The following is a 15227-nucleotide window of genomic DNA, read 5'->3' as shown; positions in this document are numbered from 1 at the left end:
TACTGGGCCACCAGGGAGGGTTTCGGCCGGGCCAGCGGCCTGGCACCCAAGAGGGCGCTCCAGGCTGCCTGTTGGCCGAACACGGGGGCATAATAGTCGGCCTGACCTGGCAGTCGGCCGACAAAAAAAAAATATGATGGCGGCCGTGGCAGTGCGCCCTCCCCTTTAATGGCGGCCGCACCACACCGCCATTTTACACACACTGCAAACACAGTGCACCCACAGAAAAAGCTATCGGGGGCACCACGCGGCAGGCCGAGGATTATTTTAGGTGAATTTTGCTTGCGGTGCGGGGGATCGGCGGTGCGCGCTTTGGTGACGCACTCAGGAGGGTTCGGCAGAAGTGGGGCGTAAGTGGGGACCGCCAGAAAAACCACCGAGGAGAATTTCGCGAGCGGCGGCCATTCGACGCCATCGCGGTTGCTGCCGCTTCCTGGCGATAACAGGCCTTAACCGGGAGGCTGAATTTCGGCCCCAAACAGTACAACACAAGCGTTGCCTTACTTAGATGATGGGCCGTATTGCGGTCTGTCAGGGTGCGGACGATGTGCACACACGCCCGAAGAGGCCCCACAAGTTTCGGGTTTAGGCGCGCGAAGCACACGCCCATGAACCCGGCACTTCCGATCTGTCAAAATTTCCCGCTGGGAGAAGGACCTTTGCGGACGGAGATTTGGGCTATTTGTCCAACTCCTGCCCAGTAAATGTCCTTCAAACTCTTATGCCTACTTTCACCAGCGCAATAGTTTTAAACGATAGAAAAATGTAATTTTATCACTAATTTTTATATTAAAAACCCTGTCCATTAAGATAAGTTTATTTTTAACCCTATTAAAACATATTTTAAAACATTTCAAAAAAATATATTTTTTCTAAATCATTTAATTTAATTCAATTTCAATTAATTTTAAATATGTGAGGTGTTTTTTTTAATTTGCGTTTCTGTGTTTTTGGGGATATCACCATTGATAGTAATGGGAGCCCGTACAAGCGGAACTCACTGTTACTATCAATGAGATTCACTCTGTTCATTGGTGGTCCAGGCCCACATGATCCCAGGATGCCCGTATGTTCCCGGGATTCAAGGGCCTCTGCACATCTAGGCCACGGAGCGCAAGTGTTTGTTCCTCCAGGACCACCAGGTACTTTTCGTAAATGTCTTTTTGGTCATTTCTGGCCCATAATCTTGGTGAGAACTGAGAGCCCTATGCCAACCTGTAATATTGTAACTGGACACAATTTGCTGATTGCAGAATTGGTTAATCAAATATGGCCATCATTCTCACAAGGCTATAAAGAGTCCTTTCGATTGTTGTTATCCAGTCACAGCCAAGTATACTCTAAAGTTATTTCCCCACGGCGCCCCCCCGCCCCCGTACATTCTATCACTGGGCCTCTTGTACAAATCTCATTGAGTGACAGTGCTTGCAACTCAGTGAAAGGCATGAGGGGTTTCATGACCTGAGACCATTGCAACTGTTGGGCACTGTAAAGGGAGTCGTCTTGATTACAGTATCATGCTCCAAAGAAAGTCTTTTTATTCGTTAATGGGATGTGGGCGTTACTGGTAAGGCCAGCATTTATTGCCCATCCCTAATTGCCCTTGAGAAGGTGATGGTGAGCCGCCTTCTTGAACCGCTGCAGTCCGTGTGGTGAAGGTACTCCCACAGTGCTGTTAGGGAGGGAGTTCCAGGATTTTGACCCAGCGACGATGAAGGAACGGCCGATATATTTCCAAGTCAGGATGGTGTGTGACTTGGAGGGGAACTTGCAGGTGATGGTGTTCCCATGCGCCTGCTGCCCTTGACCTTCTAGGTGGTAGAGGTCGCGGGTTTGGGAGGTGCTGCCGAAGAAGCCTTGGCGAGTTGCTGCAGTGCATCTTGTAGATGGTACACACTGCAGCCACGCTGCGCGTGTTGTTATAAAAAGCCTATGCAAACTCTAACGCTCAATTTTACATGCTATGCAGTCACTTGAAAAATATAATAATGGGCCTTAAAACCAGCAGCACTTCCTTGTGAAACAAATTTTCAGGGTCATTTGTAGAAAATGTCAAGTACAAGAATCCTCAGCTAGCTGGATTAAATTTATTCAGCAACATATGTTAGTGTCACAGTCGATCCATCTGACAGGATTGTGTTCTTATTTAAAACCACTTGTTCTTCTTACTGGCAGGTTAGCATCATGTCTCTCTCTCTCACCTTCACCAATGCCAACAATAACTTGCCTTTGTACAGTGCGTTTAATCTAGTAAAATGTCCCAAGGCGCTTCCCAGGAGCGCTGTCAGATAGAATTTGACACCGAGCCACATAGAGGGTGTTGGGATAGGTGGGGGTAGGTTTTAAAGAGCATTTTAAAGGAGGAGAGAGAGGCGGAGAGGTTTAGGGAGGGAATTCCAGAGCTTATAAGAGCATAAGAAATAGGAGCAGGAGTCGGCCATTTGGCCTGCTCCGCCATTCAATAAGATCATTGGCTGATCTGATCTCGGGCTCAGCTCCACTTCCTCACCCGCTCCCCATAACCCTCGACTCCCTTATCATTCAAAAAGCTGTCCGTTTCCACCTTAAATATATTCGATGCCCCAGCCTCCACAGCTCTCTGGGGCAGGGCATTCCAGAGGCTGGGGCCGAGATGGCTGAAGGCAGGAAATGGTCAGCTCGGTGGAGCAGTGTAGGTTGTGGCTTTCTCTGTTCCTGTCGCTGCAATTAACTAGCAGGAAGCACGGTGAAAGCAGGCGGTGTTGGAGTAGTTCAGCCGCCCCCCCGAAGCTCTGATGCACACTCTGCTTTTACCTGGTGTTCCACCTGCAGTGTCGATCCTACAAAGGGACCGTGCGCACAGCCGCACAGCTACGGCATCTGGCTGTGAAAGTAGTTCAAAATGATCAGCATTTTCTGTGCTCCGCACCGGTCACTTGGAGCTCAGCTGTTCTGGTTTTTGCAGCTATTACCCTGAGCGTGCCTTTCATTATCACAGACAATGGGCAGGCTTGTGCGGCATTGCCAGTGAAATCGATTGAGGCAGTAAATTATGTGGATGGATCTGGTCTGTGCATACCCGGGGCTTGTGCTGATCAGCAGTCCACTGTTCTTTATTGGCGCATCTCATTCAGATTCAGTGGGATGTGCCAACAGAAAGTCAGCTTGACGCTGATTGCAATCGAGCCCCCGCTCTTGCGTGGTCCTTTGGTGCAGTCAGGTAAGAAGGTATTTACAATACGTGGGCCAACAAAATTATAAAACTAACTCTACATTAAAAAGTCAGTTTGAATGGGGTTTTTTTTTTCTCTCCGAAACCGATGAAATAAAATGGATAGTTAATGTCGTTGGAAAATTGTGCTTCATAATCAGCACAAGGTTCTTTTTTTGATATTTTCCTTTGCGAAATGATTATACAGACCAGATGGTCCCAGGTTTGATCACTGGTCTATGGCGAGTGAGCTGACCTCAGCTTCTGCTACAATTGACCTTATCATCTCTGGGATAAGAACATAAGAAATAGGAGCAGGAGTAGGCCACCTGGCCCCTCGAGCCTGCTCCGCCATTCAATAAGATCATGGCTGATCTGATCTTGGGCTCAGCTCCACTTCCCTGCCCGCTCCCCATAACCCTTCACTCCCTTATCGCTCAAAAATCAGTCTCTCTCCACCTTAAATGCATTCAATGACCCAGCCTCCACAGCTCTCTGTGGCAGAGAATTCCAAAGGTTCACAACCCTCTGAGAGAAGAAATTCCTCCTCATCTCAGTTTTAAATGGGCGACCCCTTATTCTGAAACTATGCCCCCTAGTTCTAGACTCCCCCACGAGGGAAAACATCCTCTCTGCATCTACCTTGTCAAGTCCCCTCAGTATCTTATATATTTCAATAATATCACCCCTCATTCTTCCAAACTCCAATGAGTAGAGGCCCAACCTACTCAACCTTTCTTTCATAAGACAACCCCTTCATCTCAGGAATCAACCATGTGAACCTTCTCTGAACTGCCTCCAGTGCAAGTATATTCCTCCTTAAATAAGGAGACCAAAACTGTACGCAGTACTCCAGGTGTGGCCTCACCAATACCCTGTGCAGTTGTAGCAGGATTTTACTGCCTTTATACTCCATCCCCCTTGCAATAAAGGCCAACATTCCATTTGCCATCCTGATTACTTGCTGTACCTGCATGCTAACATTTTGTGTTTCATGTACAAGAACCCCCAGTCCCTCTGTACCCCAGCAAGAGGAGGGGAAATATCAACCAGAGGTCCCGTTCCTGATCAGCATCTCGCGTATGAGTGAATCTTGGACACGATCCAGGATCTGGCCTAGCTATGATGCTCTTTAGAACATAACATAAGAACATAAGAAATAGGAGCAGGAGTAGGCCATTCGGCCCCTCGAACCTGCTCCGCCATTCAATAAGATCATGGCTGATCTGATCCTGGACTCAGCTCCACTTCTCTGCCCGCTCCCCATAACCCTTTACTCCCTTATCGTTCAAAAATCTGTCTATCTCCGCCTTAAATATATTCAATGACCCAGCCTCCACAGCTCTCTGTGGCAGAGAATTCCAAAGATTCACGACCTTCTGAGAGAAGAAATTCCTCCTCACCTCTGTTTTAAATGGGCAACCCCTTATTCTGAAACTATGCCCCCAGTTCTAGATTCCCCCACGAGGGGAAACATCCTCTCTGCATCCACCTTGTCCAGCCCCCTCATAATCTTATACGTTTCAATAAGAGCGTCTATTTAGGGTCAACTATCGTGAAGGCTCGCACAGGGACAATGGCCACTTGGGCAAGTGGAAGAAAAAAAAAGCAATTGTCGATCATCGACATACATTTCACCAGTCGAGGGACACACACAAGATCATAGAATCATGGAACAGGTTACAGCACAGAAGGAGGCCACTTGGCCCGTCGAGCCCGTGCTGGTATTCTGCAAGAGCTAGTCCCATTCCCCCGAAGCCCTGCAATTTTTTTTCCTTCAAGGTACTTGTCCAATCCCCTTTTGGAAGCCGCGATTGACTCGGCCTCCACCACCCTCTCAGGCAGTGCATTCCAGATCCTAACCACTCGCTGCGTAAAACGGTTTTTCCTCATGTTGCTTTTGGTTCTTTTGCCAATCACCTTAAACCTGTAAGAAAGATTACTACCCAGGGAGTCTCCCATCCAAGTAAAATCCAGGGCTGATTCTGCTTAGCTTCCAAGTAGTCAGACCAGCCCAGACGTTTTCAGACTAGTGTGGCCGCAGACCATGCGAGTGCTGTTATCAAATGTTCTCAGTACACTTCAGTACCTCTGCTTGGTATAAAATAACAAGAGGTTGTTGCAAATGTCACACAAATGCACTGCTGCAGGAAACAGGAAGTGGAGCCCAGGCACTTCCCCAGGGGAAGGAAGGTCTGTTGGCGAAGGTCTTCATTTTTCCTGTAAAACGAGCAGGCTATTTTTCAATGACCTCAGCTCAATGAAGTCACTCGACACCCACACAAATAAACAGCGGAGACAGCAAAGGAATGAATGATCTGCTTCCCATTTTGACCACGGTAGTCCATCACGATTAAAAAGGCATTGAAAAAAAAAAATCCCTCACCAGCGCATCTTTTGTTTTGCTCAGTGCGTTTCAAATCTTATTCTTGCCTGCAGTTATATTCTCAGCAGAGCAGAGCTCCGGCTGTGTGTGTTTTCATGCAAATCTTTGGGAGAGGAGCTACTTAGAACAAAATGTTGTTTTTCTTTCCTTAATTTTGCCACTTGGCCAGATATTATTTCTCCTCATCTGCTATTGGTATTCAACAAATCTGAAGTCCTTGGTGGCAACAAGAGCAGGTAAGAGGCTGGGCTTTCTGCGGCAAATGTCTCACCTCCTTACATCACAATCTACAAGGCACAAGTCAGGAGTGTGATGGAATACTCTCCACTTGCCTGGATGAGTGCAGCTCCAACAACACTCAAGAAGCTCGACACTATCCAGGACAAAGCAGGCCACTTGATCGGCACCCCATCCACCACCTTCAACATTCACTCCCTCCACCACCGGCGCACCGTGGCTGCGGTGTGTACCTTGTATAAGATGCACTGCAGCAACTCGCCAAGGCTTCTTCAGCAGCACCTCCCAAACCCGCGACCTCCACCACCTAGAAGGTCAAGGGCAGCAGGCGCATGGGAGCACCATCACCTGCAAGTTCCCCTCCAAGTCACGCACCATCCTGACTTGGAAATATATCGGCCGTTCCTTCATCGTCGCTGGGTCAAAATCCTGGAGCTCCCTCCCTAACAGCACTGTGGGAGCACCTTCACCACACGGACTGGTGCGGTTCAAGAAGGTGGCTCACCACCACCTTCTCAAGGGGCAATTAGGGATGGGCAATAAATGCCGGCCTTGCCAGCGACGCCTACATCCCATGAACAAATATTTTTTTTAAATGAATATTGCCAGCTAAACATTTTTTCACTGTTGGAAAACCCAGGCTGTAAGATTTCTGCTTCATTGTGTGTGTGTTTTTAAAGTGAAATTCTCAGTGATTTTCCGCCCTCCCTCCAACCCTGAAGGCTGTGGCTCCTTCCTTGGGCCCAGTTTATTAGGTTTGTTTGGCCTCTAATGCCTCCCTCAAGTTACACTATTTATCTGTGAATCTCATTGCAGCTGAGCATGATTCTGCTCTCCCCACATTTCCATTAAGGATCGCTGGATAGTGATGAGGAGGAGTAGCCCTGGCTGAAGTTTCTTTTCCCTCCATAAAGTCAGACTTAGGGTGATGGGATACTCTCCACTTGCCTGGGTGAGTGCAGCTCCAACAACACTCAAGAATCTTGACACCAGGACAAAGCAGCCCACTTGATTGGCACCCCATCCACCACCTTCAGCATTCACTCCCTCCACCACCGGCACACAATGTGTACCATCTATATGATGCACTGCAGCAACTCGCCAAGGCTTCTGCGACAGCACCTCCCAACCCACGATTTCTACCCGCCTAGAAGGACCCCACCATATGGATAAGATCGGCTAATACAGCACAGACAGGAAAGCAATCAGGAAGGCAAATGGAATGCTGGCCTTTATTGCAAGGGGGATGGAGTATAAATGCAGAGCAGTCCTGCTACAACTGTACAGGGTATTGGTGAGGCCACACCTGGAGTACTGTGTACAGTTTTGGTCTCCGTATTTAAGGAAGGATATACTTGCATTGGAGGCTGTTCAGAGAAGGTTCACCAGGTTGATTCCGGAGATGAGGGGGTTGACTTATGAGGATAGGTTGAGTAGGTTGGGCCCTTACACATTGGAGTTCAGAAGAATGAGAGGTGATCTTATTGAAACATATAAGACAATGAGGGGGCTCGACAAGGTGGATGCAGAGAGGATATTTCCACTCACAGGGGAAATTAAAACTGGGGGCATAGTCTCAGAATAAGGGGCCGCCCATTTAAAACTGAGGTAAGAAATTTCTTCCCTCAGAGGGTTGTAAATCTGTGGAATTCTCTGTCCCAGAGAACTGTGGAGGCTGGGTCATTGAATATATTTAAGGCAGAGATAGACTGATATTTGAGCGATAAGGGAATAAAGGGTTATGGGGAGCGGGCAGGGAAGTGGAGCTGAGTCCATGATCGTATTGAATGGCGGAGCAGGCTCGAGGGGCCAAATGGCCTACTCCTGCTCCTATTTCTTATGTTCTTAGACCGGCGATCATACCAGGGACCATCCTGCTGTGTGCCTCAGCTACTTATTCGTTAAACCCACCCAGTCAACTGGAGAGCTGCCACATCATTACTAATGGGGAAATGTGATCAACTGTTAATCATCTAAACTGAAGGCAATACTGTGGTCATCACGGGAAATATTTCTGCAGCTGGGACTTGGCGGGATTTCAGATGGAGACCACCACAAAGGTCTCTGAAGTACTCTGCAAAGGGACGCACAGTAAAGAAACTGTGTTCTGCGCTGATGAAGGAGACTTCTGCCTGCCCATTTGTCCCAGTGACAAGACTCCCAAATCCTGGGTAAGGTTCATCTGCATAAAAGAGAAGGCGATTGATTGCCATTGGGAAAACCATACAACATCGTGGGGCTCAGTTACGCCATTGTGCGGCAAGTATTGTGTTTCAGGCAGGCGGACCTTCCATTGGCTGGGCGCTCACCAAACCCGAGGGCTTCCTCACCTCCACAATCGATGCTCGCCACCTCTCCATCCGACTCGCTCAGAAACATAGAATCATAGAAAATAGGAGCAGTAGTAGGCCATTCAGCCCTTCAAACCTGCACCGCCATTCAATATGATCATGGCTGATCCTCTATCTCAACACCACATTCCAGCTTTTTCCCATACCCCTTGATGTCTTTTGTTTCTAGAAATCTATCTATCTCCCTCTTAAATATATTCAGTGACTTGGCCTCCACAGCCTTCTGTGGTAGAGAATTCCACAGGTTCACCACCCGCTGAGTGAAAAAATTTCTCCTCATCTCGGTCCTAAATTTCCTACCACGTGTTCTGAGACTGTGACCCCTTGTTCTGGACTTCCAAGCCAGGGGAAACATCCTCCCAATCCAGTCTATCCCACCCAGTCAGAATTTTATACATTTCAATGAGATCCCCTCTCATTCTTCTAAACGCTAGTGAATACAGGCCTAGTTGACCCAATCTCTCCTCATACAACAGCCCTGCCATCCCAGGAATCAGTCTGGTGAACCTTTGCTGCACTCCCTCTATGGTAAATATATCCTTTCTTAGGTAAGGAAACCAAAACTGCCCACAATACTCCAGGTGCGGTCTTACCAAGGCCCCGTACAACTGTAGTAAGACATCATTGCTCCTGTACTCAAATCCTCTGGCAATGAAGGCCAACATACCATTTGCCTTCCGAACTGCTTGCTGCACCTGCATGTTTTCTTTAAATGACTGGTGTACAAGGAAACCCAGGTCCCTCTGTACATCGATACTTCCCAAGCCATCACCATTTAAGGAAGGACTATAAAGGGCTGGATACCTGGTGGAAATGGGTTCTGTCCTGAATATCTGCTCCCTCCTCCACCAGCACAAGTTTGACTAATTCCACAGTGAAAACAGGCTGGACTTTCCAGTCTGTGTATTTGCAATGCAGTTAGACAGCACATTGTTAAGTTTCTAGAACAGTCTCTGTGCTACAAACACCAGTAACAGTGTGAGAAAAATTGAGCTTGTTTTAAAATTTATTCATGGTGTAATGTCTGCCCCTGTGAGTATGCTCACAGGTTTGTAGAGCTGTTGGGTTGTGAGTGGCTTAGCTAGTCACATGATGTTCACAAGACTCAATAAAACCCCAGTCAGTTGGGATCGGGGAATCCACGATGAGGCAGGTGGTTGTGAGCCTGGTGGATGAACTGGTAATGTGTTGTGTGATTGTTAAACCTTTGCTAATAAACCAACTAGCTCTAAATAGCAATGTATTGCTATGAATTCTTAAACAAAGAACGCATGAAGCAAATACACTACACATGGGGTGTGGGCATCGCTGGCAAGGCCAGCATTTATCGCCCATCCCTAATTGCCCTTGAGAAGGTGGTGGTGAGCCACCTTCTTGAACCGCTGCAGTCCGTGTGGTGAAGGTATTCCCACAGTGTTATTAGGGAGGGAGTTCCAGGATTGTGACCCAGCGATGATAAAGGAATGGCGATATATTTCCAAGTCGGGATGGTGCGTGACTTGGAGGGGAACTTGCAGGTGGAGGTGTTCCCATGCGCCCGCTGCACTTGTCCTTTTCGGTGGTAGAGGGCATGGGTTTGGGAGCCAGTTAAATGTCTAAATGACTGCTGCAAAACCAGCTTAAATGTGTCCCTGGCTTTAAAAAAAATTCTTCTGCGAATTCAATACTGTACCGTGTCAATAAAGAACTCCATTTCACAGCTGCCTTCTTAGCTTATAACTTATAGCTGTGTGTTGTGCAAAGGGTAAATCCATGGTTCAGTGCATACAGAGAAGGGTTTATAACCAGGTGCTTGAGTTCTCATTTTTATTTTTTCATGGCTATATCCCTATCATCAGTCCAGACGAGGTTTTATATTGATTAAATAGTAAAACAGTCGGCAGCTACTCTGGCAGGATTCCAAATCCTATATCCAAGATACCTCTTTTATTCTTTTAATGGGAATTGCTGGAGTGAATATCTCCAGGAAATGCAGTGCCTCCTGTAACTAACGGCCTTGCTTGTGTCATCACTCACTGACATTTAAAGCTGAACGGGTTGAATGAATACGAATTACAATTTGTCAAGTTTAAAACATTGAGAACGAATCGAATAAACAAGTTGGGTGAAGGGTAATGCAGCTGTCCGAGGAGAACCTGACCACTTTATCTCTCTCTCCTCCTTTAAGACGCTCCTTAAAACCTGTCTCTCTGTACTAATATCTCCTTATGTGACTCAGTGTCAAATTTAGTTTGACGATGCTCCTGTGAAGCGCCTTGGGACATTTTACTGCATTAAAGGCGCTATATAAACATAAGTTGTTGTTGAAAGAGTAGAGTTAACTTTGCACAAGCTGAGGTTTTAGACAGAACACTCGAGATTACTAATCTTATCACGGAATTGGTGTAGGTTGCCCGAACACCATGACGAGTTTATTCACACAAATAGGAAAAGTGCAAATCATTGGGCAAATGTAATAATCACCCTCCACTGAAGTGGAATGATGGCGGATTCCATCAAGACCAGGGGATGATAAATTGGTGGTGAGTTCACAGCTGCTGCTTGATGCCACATGTTAAAGGGGGGGTTGGTGGCCCGGCCTGTTGGAGCTGCAACGCGCTGCGTCAGGGTGGGAGGGCCATGGATTGGTGCCACAACTTCCCATGCTCTCAATCTTTACCCTGTCACTGGCCAAACAGATGCCAGCTTCTTTACCGCAGGATGAGAGAAATACCAGAAGCAGAGCGATCCGGTGCCCACTATAGAATAGAATAGAATGATACAGTACAGAAGGAAGCCATTTAGCTCAGCCAGTCTGTACCGGCTCTTTTGAAGAGCGAGAAACAGAAACGTAGAAAATAGGAGCAGGAGTAGGCCATTCGGCCCTTCGAGTCTGCACCGCCATTCAATATGATCATGGCTGATCCTCTATCTCAACACCATATTCCTGCTTTTTCCCCATACCCCTTGATGCCTTTTGTTTCTAGAAATCTATCCATCTCCCGTTTAAATATATTCAGTGACTTGGTCTCTATGGTAGCCTCCTGTGGTAGAGAATTCCACAGGTTCACCACCCTCTGAGTGAAAACATTTCTCCTCATCCCGGTCCTAAATTTCCTACCCATATCCTGAGACTGTGACCCCTTGTTCTAGACTTCCCAGCCCCGGGGGAAACATCCTCCCCGCATCCAGTCTATCCAACCCAGTCAGAATTTTATACGTTTCAATGAGATCCCCTCTCATTCTTCTAAACTCTAGTGAATACAGGCCTAGTCGACCCAATCTCTCCTCATACGACAGTCCTGCCATCCCAGGAATCAGTCTGGTGAACCTTCGCTGCACTCCCTCTATGGCAAGTATATCCTTAGGTAAGGAGACCAAAACTGCACACAATACTCCAGGTGTGGTCTCACCAAGGCCCTGTATAACTGTAGTAAGACATCCTTGCTCCTGTACTCAAATCCTCTGGCAATGAAGGCCAACATACCATCTGCCTTCCTAACTGCTTGCTGCACCTGCATGTTTGCTTTCAATGACTGGTGTACAAGGACACCCAGGTCCCTCTGTACATCGACACTTGCCAAGCCATCACCATTTAAATAATACTTTGTCCTAATGTTTTTCCTCCCAAAGTGGATAACTTCACATTTATCCACATTATAGTGCATCTGCCATGTGTTTGCCCACTCACTCAAACCTATCTAAATCGCCTTGCAGCGTCTTCCTATCCTCCTCACAACTCTCAATCCCGCCTAGTTTTGTGTCGTCAGCAAACTTGGAAATATTACATTTGGTTCCCTCATCCAAATCATTTATAATGTGTTGCTCCAGATGCATTCTACGTAAGGTCTGTCTGTGCAAGGAACAGCCATTCCATAGACCATTCCCCGCTGGCTTCTGAACAAATACGAATACCGCCATGTGTTATTTTGTTGCTTAAATTTGCAAACGATACAAGTATCATACATTAAAGGCAGGCCTCGGTGGGAATCAGATGCAGAATCTCCCTGTTTACCAGACAGGTGCTTTAACCGACCAAGCCACGGAGCCAATTCTTGTACATCACCAAGCAGGCAGCCGCTGAGTATCATTTGCGGAAATGTGGGAAGCAGTTTTGGGGCCTATACTGTCCGCCATGAAACTGTGCATGATGGCGGAAGACCGAAAGAGCAAAGAAACCAAGTAAGAGAGTAGAAGCAGAAGAGTATTGGCCAAGGATTTGAAGTTGAGCTGAGATGGTGGAACATTCTGACTACCAGTGATAAGATAATCCTCAGATTTTATAGAGCAAAGACTGGTGCAAGAGATACAAAAAGTGCTGAAACGATTCTGGATTGCCCCAAGAGAGAAAAATTAGGGAGGGAACAAAAAATTATGAATTAGCATGGAATGAGGTTCATGAGGAGCATAAACACCGATATGGATCTGTTGAGCCAAATGGCCTGTTACGATGCTGTAAATACTTTAGGGCCGAATTTGCCCCGTGCTGGGTTTGTCGCGCGTAATTCGAATCCACTTTTTTTAATTGCTGGATTATCTTATTCCGCCGATGCCTCACAACTTCCCTCCCCTTCCTTTTAAAGGGAGGGCCGCTGCGAACTCTGCAGCCTCTTTACTGGTGCCCACTGGGTCACGAGGGAGGGTGTCAGCCGGGCCAGCGGCCTGGTACCCAAGAGGCGGGTAGGGGGCCGGGCTGCATGTTGGCGGCCCAACCACACCAGCGGCCGCTGTTTTCGGACCAACTGAAAAGTCGGCCGACAGACAAAAGATGCCGGCCGCGGCAGCGCTCCCACCTCCCCTTTAAGGGCAGCCGGGGGGCGCCACAGTCACCACAGCTTCTCATTGGCATCGCACCTCGCCTGCCTCGTGTTAAATGGAGAAAAATTGCAAAGTGCTGCAGTACAGAGGGACCTGGGGGTCCTTGTGCTTGAAACACACAAAAAGATAGTATGCAGGTACAGCAAGTAATCAGGAAGGCAAATGGGATGTTGGCCTTTATTGCAAGGAGGATGGAGTATAAAAACAGAGAAGTCCTGCTACAGCTGTACAGGGTATTGGTGAGGCCACACCTAGAGTACTGCGTACAGTTTTGGTCTCCGTATTTAAGGAAGGATATACTTGCATTGGAGGCTGTTCAGAGAAGGTTAGCTAGGTTGATTCCGGAGATGAGGGGGTTCACTTATGAGGAAAGGTTGAGTAGGTTGGGCTTGTATTCATTGGAGTTCAGAAGAATGAGAGGTGACTTATAAGATAATGAGGGGGCTCGACAAGGTGGATGCAGAGAGGATGTTTCCACTGATGGGAGAGACTAGAACCAGAGGGCACGATCTTAGAATAAGGGGCTGCCCATTTAAAACTGAGATGAGAAATTTCTTCTCTGAGGGTTGCAAATTTGTGGAATTCGCTGCCTCAGAGAGCTGTGGATACTGGGTCATTGAATATATTTAAGGCGGAGATAGACAGATTTTTGAACTACAGGGGAGTCAAGGGTTATGGGGAGCGGGCGGGGAAGTGGAGCTGAGTCCATGGTCAGATCAGCCATGATCTTATTGAATGGCGGAGCAGGCTCGAGAGGCCAAATGGCCGATTCCTGCTCCTATTTCTTATGTTCCATGTGGCAATTTCCCACAAAGGGCGATAAGGGGTCGCCATGGCGGAGCGCTAATCGCGGAGCGTGGCAAACACCACATCTCGCCGGCGGAGCCCCAGAGGCACATCCGCTCACGTGATGTGGCCGTCGCGTCCGCCCGCTAACTCATTAGCACACCGATACCGCTGTTGGGCAGCGCTAACTGGCACTGCACACGGGCAATTTTGGCCCCTTTGTAATGCTATGTAAAAAAAATAGTCACTGAAGAGTTTGCAAACTAAAAAGATGTGATGGTCAATCCAGATCCTCAGTAAAAACATGCTGTGTGACAAGCTGAGGCAGGCTAAATTGCTTTTTCTTGTTCCTTCATATTGGGTGAGGATTAGCAGCTGTGTGATCATGTCATTGCAGTGCTCATATCAGAGCTGTAACGAAAATTGGATTTTAAGTTTGAAAGCTGTGGTCACCATTTTGCTTCAAAATAGCAGGTTACTGCTGGCATGGAATTGGTGTCATCGGTAGGAGATGTGAGAGACAACAGGGACCTGCGAGTACTTGTTACTGACACTGGTGGCTGACAAAAAAGTGTTCCATTTCCAACACTGATGAACATAAAATTCACCCATAAAAGGACATTCTCTCTGTATCCGCTCTATCAAAATCTTTCATAATTTTAAAGACCTCTGTTAGGTCACCCCTCAGCCTTCTTTTTTCAAGAGAAAAGAGACTGAGTATGTTCATAAAAACATAGAAAATTGGAGCAGTAGTAGGCCATTCAGCCCTTCGAGTCTGCACCGTAATTCAATATGATCATGGCTGATCCTCTATCTCAACATCATATTCCTGCTTTTCCCCCATACCCCTTGATGTCTTTTTTGTCTAGAAATCTATCTATCTCCCTCTTAAATATATTCATCCTTTCCTGATATGTATTTCTGGAATCATCCTTGTAAATCTTCTCTGCATCCTCTCCAGTGCCTCTAAATCCTTTTTATAACATGGCGACCAGAACTGTACGCAGTGCTCGAAGTGTGGTCTAACCAAGGTTCAATACAGGTTTAGCATAACTTCCCAACTTTTCAATTCTATACCTCGAGAAATAAAACTCTAGTGCTTGGTTTGCTTTTTGACGGTCTTGCTAACCTGTGTCGCAATGGATCAGTTCTTGCTGCTGGATTAGCTTCACAGAGGCAATATGTATGTTCGATTACATCATTTACTCATACATCATAGCAGACAAAAACCTGCACTGGCTACGTAGATGGCCTAAATAAATAAGCACAACGTTCTCTGCTGGTGGATAAGAAATAGCTAGGAATTCATCACCGTCATTCAATGGAGGAGGGAATATTATAAGAACAAAAGTTAATTGTGACCGGCATTGAGTTTAACTTCAAAATAGCTCCACAGTATAGCAGGTAATAAATGTTTTTCAACTCTGAAGTTTTTTAACTGAGAAAAGCTTTCTAAACAGGGCAAAAAGAGGGTCAGTAG

General features: G+C 47.0%; 1 protein-coding gene across 3 annotated transcripts in view; it reads left to right on the top strand.

Annotated features, from left to right (window-relative positions):
* Positions 1 to 15227, top strand: part of aatkb (apoptosis-associated tyrosine kinase b) — a 497277-nt gene that overhangs the window by 336680 nt on the left and 145370 nt on the right. The gene's annotated exons all lie outside the window — the stretch shown is intronic.

The sequence above is a fragment of the Pristiophorus japonicus genome, chromosome 16 (assembly GCF_044704955.1).
Source record: "Pristiophorus japonicus isolate sPriJap1 chromosome 16, sPriJap1.hap1, whole genome shotgun sequence".
NCBI lineage: Eukaryota > Metazoa > Chordata > Chondrichthyes > Pristiophoridae > Pristiophorus > Pristiophorus japonicus.
Note: the sequence above shows the minus strand (reverse complement) of the source record. Positions and strands in the feature narration are given on the sequence as shown.